At 41.9% G+C, this 15,813-nt stretch overlaps 1 protein-coding gene across 4 annotated transcripts in view; it reads right to left on the bottom strand.

Moving 5' to 3' along the window:
• LOC118718312 (cytochrome P450 7B1) overlaps positions 1-15,813 on the bottom strand; it is a 148,441-nt gene that overhangs the window by 72,314 nt on the left and 60,314 nt on the right. The window lies entirely within an intron of this gene.

The following is a 15,813-nucleotide window of genomic DNA, read 5'->3' on the forward strand; positions in this document are numbered from 1 at the left end:
GAGCTAAGCTTATTTGTAGCCTACTTTCAAGTCAAGAAACCATAAGGCTCTTTTTCTGCTTAGAAAATTATGGTTAAAGACAGGGCACATAACACGCACAATCACCAATAAAAACCCTATGTTCTATTCTTTCCCATAGTTAAAGAAATAACATGAACTTTCAATAACACATATGTTGAAGAACTGTGGTTAAAGAGCTATTTGAGACTTGTTCTACTGAAAATGAACATATTAAAAAATCAGACACTGAAGAGATTGTTTTTCAAGGAAGGCTGTGCTTCTCCATTAGCTGGAACCACTTATCCTATTCGCTCCACTGTGGGATGTGGATACCAATATCCCCAGGCAGTCACTTTCTGCCAGGACATTCTTGGGGTTTAAGCATGCACATAAGCAATTAGTTTTATGCCTTCCAGTAAGAAATGGAACTAAATACTCACACTATGAAGGGATTACACATGTGTCACTGTGCACAAAATTCACCACTCCACCCCCGACCCTCCTCCTGGCTTATTGAACAACTCAATGCTTTGGGATGGAGCAGATAGCTCCAGAAGTAAATGCTGTTGAGGGGTAGGGATGGAGGCATTTCAGCAATGAGAGTGAGAAAAGTCATATAAACAGTTAAGTATTATTTAAAATTCCACATCAATATCCATAGCTTCTAAATTGACATAAACATTTGTCAATGTCGTATTCTTTACCAAAAAGTGTAAGTGTCCCAATTTATCAACACTCATTCAAACCCTCATGGAGTTTGGGGAAGTAAAATTGGCTTAGTGCCTATAGCAGAAAGTGATGGATAAGCTTTTCCAAAAGCTCTGAATAAAAAAAACAGAGGAAGCCAAATGGATATCCACGTGTCCTATTTTGACCACTGTCAAAGGATACAGATTGCCCGAAAAGAAGGGTCCCACTGCCACATGCACCCAACATATGTATAAACAGGCACCAATATAAACATATGGTTGTGATGGCAACTGAGTGGAGAATGCTGGTCATTGCAGTTGGGATGTGGATGGCCTCCTATGTCCTTTTCAAGTCTACATGCAATAGGCATGTTTCTGCTCACTGGGGATTCCCAAGGGCCTGAGACATAGTAGGTGCAGAAAGGAAAACATTAAACAAAACAGTAATGGTACAAAATTGCCTTCCACTTCAATGCACCCTCAGAAACGAACATGTCTTCCTCTAGCTCCAGCAGACCTAGATCATCAAAGCCTTAAGACTGGAGAGGCCCTTATTGCTTCCAAGTCTATGCTCCCTCACCTACAGAGGAGGCAAGTGGCTATAGCATTAAGGGGCAGGGCCAAAGCAAGCCTCATGCCTCATAATGTTTAGGTCATGTGCCCTCTCCACCAACTCCTCAATACTGACCACACTTATCACAGAATTGCTGTACTTTCTGACATATCTAGAGTGTGTTTACATGGGAACATACAGAGTACAGATATCTAGGGTCTATCTCAAATAATGGAATCACTCAGCATTGATTTAGTATCATCTGTGGGCAAACCATTATTAGCAAAGAAACTCACAGATGAAGTAAAGAGTAAGGATAATGGAAAAGAATACACAATTCACTGACAATAGGTGCCTGCCTAAAATAGCCCTAAGACTCTCAACCTTCTATTGCTTCTGATTCCATTCTCATGAAGCAGCCTCTAGAAGACCAGTGTGAGCTCCAGTTACCTGGGTGTCTGCAAGGGGAGGTCGTGGTTAGGATATGTAAGTATTTCTTTTCTTTTCTTTTCTTTTTTTTAATATATTTTATTGATTTTGTGCAGAGAGGAAGGGAGAGAGAGGAGAAAGATAGTTAGAAACATCAATGAGAGAGAGTCATTGATCGGCTGAGAGAGTTAGAAACATCAATGAGAGAGAGTCATCAATCGGGTGCCTCTTGCACACCTCCTACTGGCGATATGCCCGCAACCAAGGTACATGCCCTTGACCGGAATCGAACCCGGGACCTTTCAGTTCCCAAGCCTACACTCTATCCATTGAGCCAAACCAGTTTTGGAAGGATATGCAAGTATTTCTGCCTCTCAAAGAGTCCACCCCAATTATCCTATAATAGAGGCCCCAGTGCACGAAATTTGTGCAGGAGGGGTGGGGGGCCCTAAGCCCAGCCTTCACCCTATCCAATCTGGGATCCCTCTCACAAGCTGGGACCACTGGCTCCTAACTGCTCACCTACCTACCTGCTTGACCATCCCAAACTTCCCCCCCTGCTGGCCTGTTCACCCCCAATTGCCCACCCTGCTGGCCTAGTCGATCCCAACTGCCCACTGGCTTGATCACTCCTTACTGCCCCCACCTGCCAGCCTAGTTGTCCACAACTGAGCACCCTCCACTGGCCTGGTCACCCCTTACTGCCCCCCCCCCCCAGCCTGGCCATTTACAACTGCCTCCCCTTTTCCCCCCCGCCAGCCTGGTCTCCCCTCACTGCCCCTCCTGCGGGCCTGGTTGCTCAGTTGTTTGGTCGCCCCTCACTAATGCCCCTGTGGGCCTAGTCGCCCCACACAGCCTCTTCGGTTGTCTGTTCCATTGCGATGGTCACTTAGGCTTTTATATATATAGATAATAAAAGCCCAGAGGCCGAATGGCTGAACAACCAGAACGACCTCTCACTCAGTTGCTATGATGCACACTGACCACCGGGGGGCAGACGATCCATGCAGGAGCTGCCCCCTGGTAGTCAGTGCGCTCCCACAGTGGGAGCACCACTTGGCTGACCCTGATGAGCAGTATTCCCACAGTGGGCCTATCCCTGCAGGTCATGCCCCTCACCAGTGCATGAATCCCATGCACCGGGCCTCTGGTAAATTAGTAAGTGGGCATTCTCATTTAACCAAGTCTCTCGTGAGGCTGTAAGTGAGCATCAGCCCACAGGAGGATAATCTGTATTCACAGATAAAGTCGGATGTTTGTACTGAAGAATGGAGTTGATCAGAACCAGAACCGGGCCCTGGAACAGAGGGATAGAGCCAGGGCCACACTCTGGCTTGCCAGACATTTCCCTCAACATCGCTAGCTCAGCCTTCTCAAAGAGCGACAGAAATGGGCCAGAGACATTTCAAAGAATGTCTCAGTGGAGTGAAAGGAGAGAGCAGAAGCTGGGTCACAGCTATTTTTGCCTGATGTAAGGGCAAAAATAAAGTCAAGCTGGTTTTCTGCAACTTCACTATCACACCTTCAAAGACAGCAGAAGAAGGGATAAAGTGTCCTGAAGCTATTCCCACACCCTGTATTTTTCACAAAAGCAAGAGACCCAGATTTTTTTTTTTTTTCATTGTTTCTGTGTACTGGGCACCATGTACTGGACCAGTGGTTTCATGATGTGTGCTCAATAAATATCTGGTTGGTTGGTTGTGTGATTGAATGAGTGAATGAGATTCAATAATTCTTTTAACCTGTTCCACAATTCTTCTAACCTGTTCTCAAGCACAAGTGACTCTTCCAGGGACTAATACAGACTTTTATAGTTTACTGGGGTGACAGATACTTTTCCATTTCCACAATTTCATATTTAGATTCAAATTGTTTAGTCCTGTCTCTCCAGGGATCGAAAAGGCTGATCAGGACAGCCTTAAGGCCTCCTCTTCTCTGCTCCAAGGATAATGACCTTGTGCAGTCATGCACTCACTGTTCTCCAAAGGAGGCCACATTATGACCGCTTATGGAGCATAACCAGGAGGATCAAGTATTGTCATGCAGAAATCCGAGGTCAGAGGCCTGGCTGTGGCTATAGGGAGACAGCTGTCAAGGGCTTGGGCATGTATGTGCACGTGTGTGTGTGTGTGTGGGGGGGGCGTGCGAGGGTAGGGAGAAGGGATGAGGACACTGAGCATTCCGAGGCAGGACTCCCTTTAATCCAGACCTGCAAGCTCTGCGCCAAAGCAATAATTAGCATCAATGAGCAAGTGAGGCTAAATCTTAGAGACATTATTTAAAAGATTCCTCTTTTTTAAAAAAAGAATAAAAACTATTATACACTTAAAGTTATGGGTAGACTGGGGCTGGAGTGAGAAAAGACCATAACATATACATGGGGTGGGTTAACAATGAATTTAGAATGTATATTTCAAGAGAGTTCAGGAAGATAAATGTTTGATTAAGAAAAATAAAGAATAATGCCACACACACACACGTATATACATTTACATAGTTACACATGCAAGTGTCTGTAATAGGGGTGGGGAAACTTTTTTTCTGCCAAGGTTTTAAAAAAAATATTTATAATATCATTCTCCAGCCATACAAAATTATTAACTTAAAAATTAGCCTGCTTTCAACAATAAAGATTTAAAAAAAAATTAGCCTGCTATATTTGGTCAAAACATTTAATGAACTCACTCCTAAAGCCTTGGCAGGGCCAGACCAAATGATTTTGCCGGGTCTATATGGCCCACAGGCCAGCCATTTGCTCCCCAGCCCTGTTTATAACATGCCGGATGGTTTTCAAAGCCCACTGGCTAACCGACCTTGTGCTCCCTGAGAAAGAGAAAAGGGATAGTCTTCCCATTTCAAGAAGAGAAAACTGAGGTCTACAGTGATTTGCTGAAGGCCAGATGGCTAGTTACATATGACAAGATGATGACTAGGTCTCTTGATTCATAGACCAGTATGTTTGTTTAGTTCATCTATCCTCAATGCGTGTTGAGGCTTGGGAGACAAAATTACTGTCAGCTCCATTACAAAAGGGCAACTAGAAAGAAAGAAAAAGAAAAAAAAAATAAGGCAATGTGTTCAGCCGATTACTTTACTGAGCTCTTCAGGTTCTTTGACTATTGAATATTTCATGAGCATGGACCCCCACTTTAATTGCTTCATTCCTGCCCCAAACTCCTAAGACAAAAATAATTTAATTTTGAACCTTTTGTAGTGTGATGTGATTAGAAAATATCGTCTTCAACACACTTTAATTATATGCTCGGGGTCAAACATTTGGAACCTTGTTTTCATTAAACTGGCACTATCATCAACGCTGCTTTTTATTTTTTAATTCAGCTCTTTTTCTATTTATCCCTAGCCTAGACTCAGCTCAGAAGCAGAACCTTCCAACTCCTCCCTTGGTTCAGATACAGGAGAATAAGTTCTTATACAGTTGCTGTCCCGCATGTATTTATCTGAAAAGCAATGCCACCTGTTCTCTGGTTGGATCGTATGGAACTTTGATGAAAACTGAGAATGCCACGAGGCCACAGCAACACCAATGCAGCCTGCAGACTGGGTCCATGCCAGACCACAAAGAAGCCCGGAAAATGAAGGAAGTGTTCAGAAACTCTTCCAGCAATTTCAGAGAGAAGTATTATGTCTGCTGAATATAATATTAAAAAACAAGTATTATGTCTGCTGAATATAATAGTAAAAATGCTTTTTATTTCACTTTTCTCATCATTTATTTTTATTGTGTTTTGCACAAGTATTGATCCACAACAAATTGGAAAAGGAATAGAAGGATGGCCCTTTGCCCCAGATAGTCTGAGATGCACTATGCTAGGCCTTCTGAGTCAAGTGTTATTTGGGAGGGATATAAAGATTTTCTAGAATAGCAAAGATAATCTCAATGAGAGAACAAAAGGTAAATATAAATACACATCGATGCAGCCATTAAAGACAGGGAAAGCAGTATGGAGTTTCCTCAACAAAAAAAAATTAAAAATGGATCTGTCTTATTGCCCAGTGATTTGACCACTTCTGGGATTTACGTGAAGAAACCAGAAACACTAATTTGAAAGAGTACATGTACCCCATGGCAGCATTATTTACAATAGGCAAGATAAGAAAGCAACCCAAGTGCCCATCAATAGACAAGAGGATAAAAGAGCTGTGGTACATATAACCAATGGAAAATTACTTGGCCATAAAAACGATGAAATCTTAGCATTTGTTACAGCATGGATGAACCAAGAGGGTATTATGCTAAGTGAAATAAGTTAGTAAGAGAAAGACAAATACAATATGGTTTCACTTATATGTGGAGTCTAAAGAACACAATAAATGAACAAGCCGAGTTGAAACAGACTCATAGACGCAGAGAGAGAAGTGATGGCTGCTGAGGGGAGGGGTGTTGGGGGGCTGGGTGAAAGAAGTGAAGGGACTGAGGAGCACAAGTTGATAGTTACTGAACAGCCACGTGGAAGTAAGAAAAGCACAGGAAATATAGTCAATAATATTGCAATAACTATGTATACGGTGGCAATTGTATGCGGGAAATATCAAGGGAACACTATGTAACATATATGGTAGTCTAACCACTAAACTATATACTTGAAACCAATACAAAATAAAATTGATTCTAAAAATTAATGAAAAATACATAAATACATGGTGGGGGCAAAAGTAGGTTTAAAGCTCTGAGTATGTGAAACTATTTATTCTTGTGTTATTATTTATTAATTACTAGAGGCCCAGTGTGAGATTGAAATCGCGAGAGGAGGCGTCCTGCCTCCCACCGTGCGAGGAGGCACCCCGCGGGGCGCTGGGCCGAGAGGTGCTTCATGCACCTCCTGGTGACCGGTTGCGCTGGGCCACCCGCAGGAGTCAGGCCAGGCTGGCGCCATGGGCGGCCGGGACCCGCACCTGACTTCTGTCCCAGGCCCTCCCTGCCTCCCCTGCCTGTGCCCACTCCGGCTCGGGCAGGCCCCCTGTCTCTGTCTCCATCTCTGCTCCAGGCCTCACTTGCACGTGCACAACTTCCTCCTGTCCAGTTGTGACCCATTATGGCATCTTGGCCTAATTTGCATATGAACTCTCTCTCTCTCTCTCTCTCTCTCTCTCTCTCTATCTATATATATATATATATATATATATATGAACGCATAATCATCTGGACATAGATACACACACATATATTAGAGGCCTGGTGCATGAATTTGTGCATGGTTGGGGTCCAGTCAGCCTGGCCAGAGTAGGAAATATGGGCAGTTGGCTGGCCTGCCTGCTGGTGGAACTCCTGGTCGAGGGGACAATTTGCATATTAGCCTTTTATTATATAGGATATTCACTGAGTGGCCAGATTATTATGCGTTCAGAGATCATCCTAATCTGGCCACTCAGTGTATAGATTGTGTTATTTTCCATATGAACAACTATAAACCTCCTTTTGCCCCTCCCTGTACATATCTGTAGTGACCACATACATTTCTATTATCCATTGTGTTGTGGTCCTCCGGCTAACTTTTGCACACCTGGGCAATGAGAAGCAAGCAACGCAGAAGTAAAATATCAATCATGTGTAAGGTAAGATATTCAAGCCAAACCCAAGATGCCCTGTTGTCCACAGGACATTTTAAACTTGAACTCTGTCCATAACGATGCCGAGTAGAACCAGCCACGCGGAGAAAGGGATGGCTGTGCTGCCCTCCCTGTGCTCTTTGGGAGGTGGGGTGGGATGAGCAGGTGGTTTCAGTTCATCTCCTCATTTGTAAACTGGCTCTGCGAACATAGACACGCAAAGCCACTTGTTCGGCCGTCTCCGAAGGTCTCAGAAGAGGGGCCAAAGACTGACCGGACATGAGACACAATTACCCTCTCACCCTGGAAGGAGGTCCCTGCAGGTTAGGGGTGATGTGTATCAGCAGGTCAGGATGAAAACAGCCAGCGCAGCTGTTGCCTATGTGGGCAGGACCAGAGGGAGCAAGATTAGATTTTCATTTTCGGATCACTGCTTTCACCAGTGCTGAAATTCACTTAAGAAAATCAGTGATCAGGTTTTCAGTAGTATATTTTCTTGAATCCCTCCTGTTCTTTTAGAGTGTTAAGTCTGTCATTTTGGAGGAAGCATTTTAAGTCATCATCTTTTGAAAGTTGTACTTTAAAAATAAAAAAGAACAAAATAAAATACGATGGATAATTCCTTTTTGTTTGGGGCAGGTGAATAATAGAGCTAATAAAATTGAGTTTGATTGCTATGATAGTTTGGAGGCATGTAATTTTATGGGCAGACAATGGATGTGTTATCAACACGCCAACAGTCTATTTCCTGTTCTCCTAGGTTTCTCAGGCATTTGTGACAATGCAGACTCCCTCTAGTGGCCAAAATAATATATGTAAATCCACAGGTTTGTTAACAAAAAAAGGTTATGTGTGTGATCCATCTATTTTTAAAAGAAAATGTTTTTGTATATGGTTTCCTTTTGGGAGTACTTCAAATAAGGTAACTATATATACACCAAAAATATGCAAATTCCTTCAGTGTATATAGCAAATGTCATATTTAGTAATAATTCTTGTAATTGATTAGACACTACTACAGCATCATGAATGTGTAACAGCAAACGTTCAGAACAAAGAACAGTTACCAAATTTTTTAAAATAGAACCACGATTATTCTTTACCAACACTAGCGCTTAACATTTGGGTGACAGCATTTCCACAGAGAGGTATCACCAGCCACAAAAGAGAATCCTTATGATCTGAAGCTTACAACAAAGGCTTTATGGACCATAACAGGTAAGTATCCTTTAAAGTGAAATGATCAATTCCTAAAATATGAGAACTCGAAGTTCTGGTTGAAAGAGATAATATATGTGTAAAATCTATAAACTGTCAAATAAAGCAAAACATCTGATAAGATGACGATGATGATGATGATGATGATGATGATGATGATTTTGCCATCTAATCCTGAGACCCTGTTTTACAGATAAAATATAAAAACCCGGGAACCGGGAACTCTAATGACTCACACCTGGTCACTGAACCGGTTAGCAGAGGAGGGACCTGGGATCAGCTACCCTGACTCGGGCCTTTTGACCTCCACGTGACGGGGAGAAATAGTCCTCCCTAAGTTTGCACCTTAGTACTGAATTGTGATGGTGAAGTATTTAGACTAACCCCCCCACGAAAAAGTCTCATTCCTTTAGAGATCTCAATTTTTTTTTTTACATTTTATTGATTATTAAAACACTTTCAGAGGCATTCATAAACTGGCAGAACATGCTCCTAAAGGAGCCCTTTTATGGAATGAAGATGAGACATTAATGATAACAATAATACATGCAGATTCCGGCCCTGATGCTCTCTCCTCATTAGTACAAACTTACATGACTTCTAAAACTCTAGGATTTTATGAAAAACAAACTATGTCAACCCAGTAAAACTGCTTTGAAATTGGGGTAAATGCTTTAAAAACAAATTCTTGTTTTACTTAGACAAAGTAAAACCCCAGATTTTATGCATTGCTTCGGTTTCCTGATAGGTGAAGGGAAATAGCCATTTTTTTTTTTTTGAGAATGAATGAAAATAGAAGAAAATCACAAATTCTCCCCACCAGTGCATACTGAGTGGCAATGATGCATGATGGGTAGTGCATTGTAGCCTCCTTCTGAGAGTGTGGCATTTGATCTGGACTGGAATTAAAATCTTATTATAATCATTGCTGTGATCTATCATAATTATATTCACATACAGATATGGTAATGGGTTGCCAGTTCTCAGAAAGGGCCAAACACGCATATATCATTGAGATTCTCCACGTCATGAACATTTCTAAGCCCCAACCCCCTCCTTATCAACCCAGGGGCGTCTCTGTCTTGTGCACTTCTGCCCAGCACTTAGGACAACGCCAGGTGCAGAGTATGCATTGAATACATGTTTGCTGAATGCGGACTAAAAACTGGAGACAGCAGAGAAGGGACTGAGCTAACAGTGACGGGGATGCTTCCATGAGTGCTTTGTGCAGGAGACAGACCTGCAGTGTATATACACAGCGTGCTACCTCGCCGCCTACTGCTGGGGGCAGACACTCTGCTGGGCTCCCGTTTTCAGGTGGGAGAACATGGACTCCATCCCCCAACACTTACCCAGAGGTTAGGCACCATCCCCAAACTGTCCCCTGTATTCCCAGTTGGTGGATGAGAAAAACGCATGAGATCTGAACCTCTGATAGAAATGTCAGAAAAGCGGACAGTAGGAACCAACAGCGGTTCTTCCGAGTCCATACAAAACAAACATGCACAAAACCACCTTTATTTTTCACTATTCGCTCTTTGCACTATTCACCCTTTATTCTTTAAAGACTGACCGAGAGAGACAGGGACAGGGCTCCCTTAGAGGAGCTGTCTTTCTACATTAGACTTATTGCTGGTGACAATATTTTTGGAAATCAAGAGTAGAACCACTTTACTCCATGCTCCTATGTCAGACAACATGCCCAGCTTAATGCAAAATCTAAAGCAGCAGAAAATATACAAAATCCCACCCCGTTTTCCAATGTCCATGCTTTTGAATGTATGGGGTTTTTTTTTTTTTTTTGCTTTGTTTTTTTTTTAATCCCAACACATGATGGGAGATAGAAGCTTCTTTTTACTGTCAGAGAGATCAAAGAGAGGTTGGGAAAGAATCTATAAGCAGATGCTGCCCAGTGACAATCCCGAAAGAAGCCAACAGTGGGGCCAGATGTTGGGGTGACCTTTGGTCTGCGGAGCACACTGGCGTGGTGTTGATTTAGATGGCTGTTGGCAGAAGCTGTAGATCCAGCAGCAGGGGGAAAGCTCTAAACTACGGGATCCCTTCCCACTCTTCCCCGTTGCTGCAGAACCTGAGACCACTGGTCAGCGGCGCTGACGGCTGTCAGAGAAGCTGAGGTCACCACACACGCCTGCCAGGAGGTATCACATCAAAACGGAGCCAGCTGCGTGAGCGAGAACATCTCTGGGCTGTGCCATGTTGCATCCCCACTAAACTTTCAACAGCTGTTTCTTGAGTGAATACAGACACAAAATAATTATATAAAAAGAACAGCCTATTCAGTAAGTGGGATGATGTTTACATTCCTTACACAGTCATCCATAGAGGACGTCACTGAGAAAGACTCTGACATGTCTGAAAAGTTAACGCCCTGTCAACAGGTCTAATCCATGCCCAGTGAAAGTTCCACACTGAACCCCGAATCCACAACACTGAAGGAAGAGGAAGTATTTTTTTTTTAATCAAGCAGAATGACTCCAATCGGTACTGCAGACACCAAAAGAATTCGTAATGCCGTGTCACGGTTTGAAAGACCCCTATCACATCATGCAACAGTGCCATCATTCATTCACTCAATAGGAATTTTAAAACTTCTTTTCTAGTGACCCAAATGTTCTTATTATTGTAAACACTCGTACATACAGCAGGAGATCTCGGATCTTCCATTCCGACAGAATTTTAAGTCTTTGCCGCCATACAGTGCTGACAAACAGAGGAGCATAAACACCGGCTTGCTTTATCATATTAGATACGATTGAAGACCCCACGGTTCTTCTGACGCTTTTAGACATGTTGTCACTTCACCTGGAGAAATATCCACGGCTGATTCTGCATTGCTGCTGATGTCCAGCACTTGTCAAAACCCCTCTCTGTCAAGGCCGTCACCAAGAGTTGCAAAATGACAGATCAGGCTGTCTGAGTCGATGGAGCCCCAGGAAAAATGGAACAGATAGAAAATTCATGACTCTAAACTACATCAAAGTGACTCCTGTCATCATCATGTCAAAAGAACTGTTCATTTTAAGAGTTTTTTTTTTAATTATATAAATACCTTTTTGAATATGAGCTACGTGTAATAAAACATTTTTTTGGTGTACAGTATGATCATCCAAAGGTTCCAAATGTATACTTTAGATCATGTAGGAATAAGGAAAATTCTAATAGTAGACACTGTAATTCCAGCTAAAACCAATGACATTCAAGAGAGATGTATGGAGATACTATCAGCTTAAAATAGGACAAACCATCTGGCTACAGAGGAACAAAAGTATATTTTTTTGCCAATTTTCTGGACCCACCAAATTTCTACAACTAGAATGCATTTTATTCTTCTACAATCAGTTTTGATCCTTTTTAAAAATGTATTTATTTATTTTGCTTAGTGTGACAATTATAAAACACTTAATTCAGTATTATTTTCCTAAACAAGTTTCCTAAGATAGCTGGTGTTACTTTAATAAAACAAAAATCATTGGAAAAGCCTCATAAGACATACTTCCCTCAAATTATTGCTTTCAGAGAAAAGTAAAAAAAATAAAGTACTGTATACGCAGAACCACTCCATAATTGCATTCAGAGGGCCATTCACCGGGTGAAATATGAGTTGCATAAATCTGGAAATGACCCCTCTCCCATTTTAATTCCCAGCACCTTTTAGGGAGGATGGCTGCACCTGGTGCTAGAACCCAGGCAACTTGATTCCCTCATATGTCACTGAAATAAACAGGATAAGTGACCTTGTGATGTAAAGGTCATAGACTGGGCAATGTGTATATATACAGAGCAGACAAGAAGGAAAATACATACAATCCTCCACACATACTCATTGCACACATGTTCAAGGACACATGTGCATACACATGTGGACACACACTCACAGGCACACATGAACAGGCTCACATACACCTGAACCAGGAAATCAAATGTATAATTCCACTCTCACTGTAACCACCCAGGATTCTGTTGATCTCTTACACTACTTCATTTAGCTATGATCTAGCAATTTTTGCATCGGTCCCTTCTAAAAGCTGCCCTGACAGAGACCACCTACAATCTCCATAACAGCAGCTACTGAACTTAGTGGAGTTGCAGGGGGAAAGAAAAAAAAAAAAATCCATTCTCTGTGACCAGAAAGGCTTGCTTACCTCCAGAGTGACAAAAGATCTCAAACACAATGACCACTTCCAGTTTTGAGAGTAGAAGCCTGCTCCAAACCAGGGCCATGGCATTGTGCCTACATGTGCCTGGGAAGTGCCATCCGTTAATGCAGAATTAGAACAAGACCTCCATTTCTCATTATAGGAAGAACTCCATCTATCTTGCGGCCCACTTACAAAGAGATGTTTATTACCTGTAAGTGTACAGAGGTGTGGGCTCCGCCGCAGCCGTGATTGGTAATAAGCTTCTTCTTCTCATTTACATTGATAGCAAGCATTAGTGAAGATATATGCATTTCATTTCATGGTTCAGAAAGAACAAAGTATATGTATATGTGCTAGCAGTGGGTGGCTAATGAAATGGTCTGACAAACATAAGCTAATACATAATCATACCAGAATGGGAACTGGCACACCTGTTCCTGCTTCACAGACTGGCAATTCTTAAGGAAAAGTCACCGTTCTCAGGCACGGAAGCCACTGCTATTTAGACATCAGCATCCAAAGAAATGTCCACCACCTTTTTGTTGTGGTTGCAACCACGAAAGGGTGGCTATTTTAATGATAGCGACTCTCTTTTGCTCGCGTCCTAAGAGTAATGAAAACATCACACATGCATGAAGCTCCGGTAATTATTTTAAACTGCCTTCTGTTGTCCCCCTGAGGAACACGGTGGTATTTGTTTGATGCAGTTTAATTAGTGTCAGGGTAATTAATGCTATGCTGTCTACATGAGATCAAAACCCTTTTTTTGTAGCACTCTGGTAACTAAGAACTAAGGAAAGGAAGCGTTCGGAAAACGTCGAGGCCTGGTGTTAACTGGGTGCATGAGTGAGTCGAATCGCTCATCACCTCTCCCTCCACGCCTCGCCCGAATGGCAATCCCAGTCCCTCCCAGGACGAGATCAAACCTGTAATGCGTTGGAACCGCGCTGTCAGGCATACGACCCGGTGGCTGCTGTGAAATGAAATTCTTTCTTTATGGATATAATCAAATTAACAAACATTCATGGTCACCAGGCACCTCTTGCCAGAGTTTAATCCCTTAATAATGAAAATAGTAAACTTTTGCACTGATGGGGAACTACAATCCCTTGCAAACAGGATGTGATTTCACCACGTGCTGATATGCTTTTCCCAAATAAAGAAATCATGGGTTTAATGAATGAATGTGATTCTGCTTCAATGCTTTAATAAAATGTGTGTTTCATTGTAAGTATAGATATTCTCTCTATTTGATAAGAATGTTAATGCAGGAAAAAGAGAGAAAGGCAGGGAAGAGAAGTTAAGTACACAAAAATCCAACACACACACACATAACACACACTAACATAAATCCTTTTTAACTGTTTCTTTGGTAATAAGCAGCGGAAGTATAAATCTCCCATCACACAAACTCAAGCGGATCACAGGCTTAAGGAAATAGCTCCAGTTATCTTGACTGGAAAAATGATGACATCTTAGAGGTTATTCCGGTTTCTAATCAAGCACTGCGGCTAACAAACAAAAATAAAAGGATCCACCATTTTCTTTATTTTATACAACAGATGAAGTGACGGGCCTCACAGGATAGACACAACAGCACTGAGTTCATTTTTTTATCTCCAACATGTCCCCTGCAATGTTCATTTTGGAACAAGATCGGTGCTTTCACACAAATGATAACCAGCATTAGACGGATGACACTTTTTTTTTATGGGAAGGGAGGGGTGCTTTATGGTACATATCTGAAAAAGAAATAAACATGACTGGTTTAAAGTCAACCCAAATGGATTTAGCTCATTATGTAAGTATGGAAATAGCAAGCATGAAAATAACCTCTGCACCGCACAAGAAACAAACAAAGAAAAATACTTCTAGGGAGTCCACATAAGCCTATAGTACTCATGAGATTGTGTCCGTGCCCATCAGCGGCTGAAATTTAGGTTAACGTTATTAAATGAAATTTCCTTAGCCTGGGCTGGCGGGGTGGCAGCAGCTAAAAGGGACTGTGCTGAATACATCTTCTTGAGGTCATTCATTACTGCATACCTAGCAGGATCAGCTGACTAGCAAAATATGTTCTTTTACATCCTTAGTTCTGCTTCCTGCGACTTCGTTGTTTATCAATTAACGTGATAAATACAAGAGACTCCGATCACGCAAGAAACGCATTATGCAGTCAAGTAACCTCTGGCAGCCCTGCAATAAGAACGGCGCGCAAAGTTCAACAACTGTGAAGGAACTATTAGAGAGGACACACAAACAAGTGACCTTGACTGACAAACGCACTTCATTCCGGCAATAAACAGCGGTGCTGCTGATAACTGTTCATTGGCGCAGAGAGTAATTACCTATCTGTCAGCATTGCTGGTGTGTGCGAAATAGTATAAATGAAACATACATAATGTACGGCAATAATATCGGGCATGCAGAACCTAATGTATTATCATCCTTCTCAGGACCCAGGTTTATGTGGCTGCCACCTCTGAGTAAATGCCTTCCAGCCATGATAATTTCATTCTAATCTCTGTTCCATATTATAATTTTCATAGCTAAAAGATACTGAGGAGCAATACGTTTCAATCAAGGGCTAAATAGAACACAACCTGTAACTGGGTATTTTATACACCTATATATATATTTTTTCTTTCAAAGAATTTAGTCAATTTATGAAGGGACCGGAATAAGCTGTAGATTTATGGGTGACAAACCCTGTCTGCACCAATGTCACCGTGTTGGAGACGGGCTGTGAGGGGCTGAGGAAAGGGTTGGGAGCTTTGTCTCCCACTGCTTTCAACAAGACAAAAGTCTGTCTTTTTAAATGTGTCTACTCTGTTCCAAAATATAAGGTAAGAATGCATTTTTTGACAAAGTAAAAAATAATCCCTATTTGATAGGAGAAAAGCAACCATATAGTTCCTAAGACAAATTACCTTGATTTGCATGAATTGCTTAATTAGGTAGCAGAAGCACAGAATAATCTCCCGTATCATGATGCTCCACTGTTCTTATAAAACTCTTCGACTCTTGCATGCTTATTTTTTTTCCTTTAATGCAACTGCAATTTGGTGACACCTCTAAATTGTATTTAAGGCCACACAAAAGAAAATCTACATAGCAGCTAGGCCATCAGGACAAAGCCCAGTCTCAAGGATAAAGCATAAGAAACCCCCATGGTTTAGAGGGAGAACAAGAGAAA

Source organism: Pipistrellus kuhlii, unplaced genomic scaffold (assembly GCF_014108245.1).
Source record: "Pipistrellus kuhlii isolate mPipKuh1 unplaced genomic scaffold, mPipKuh1.p scaffold_m20_p_14, whole genome shotgun sequence".
Taxonomy (NCBI): Eukaryota; Metazoa; Chordata; class Mammalia; order Chiroptera; family Vespertilionidae; genus Pipistrellus; species Pipistrellus kuhlii.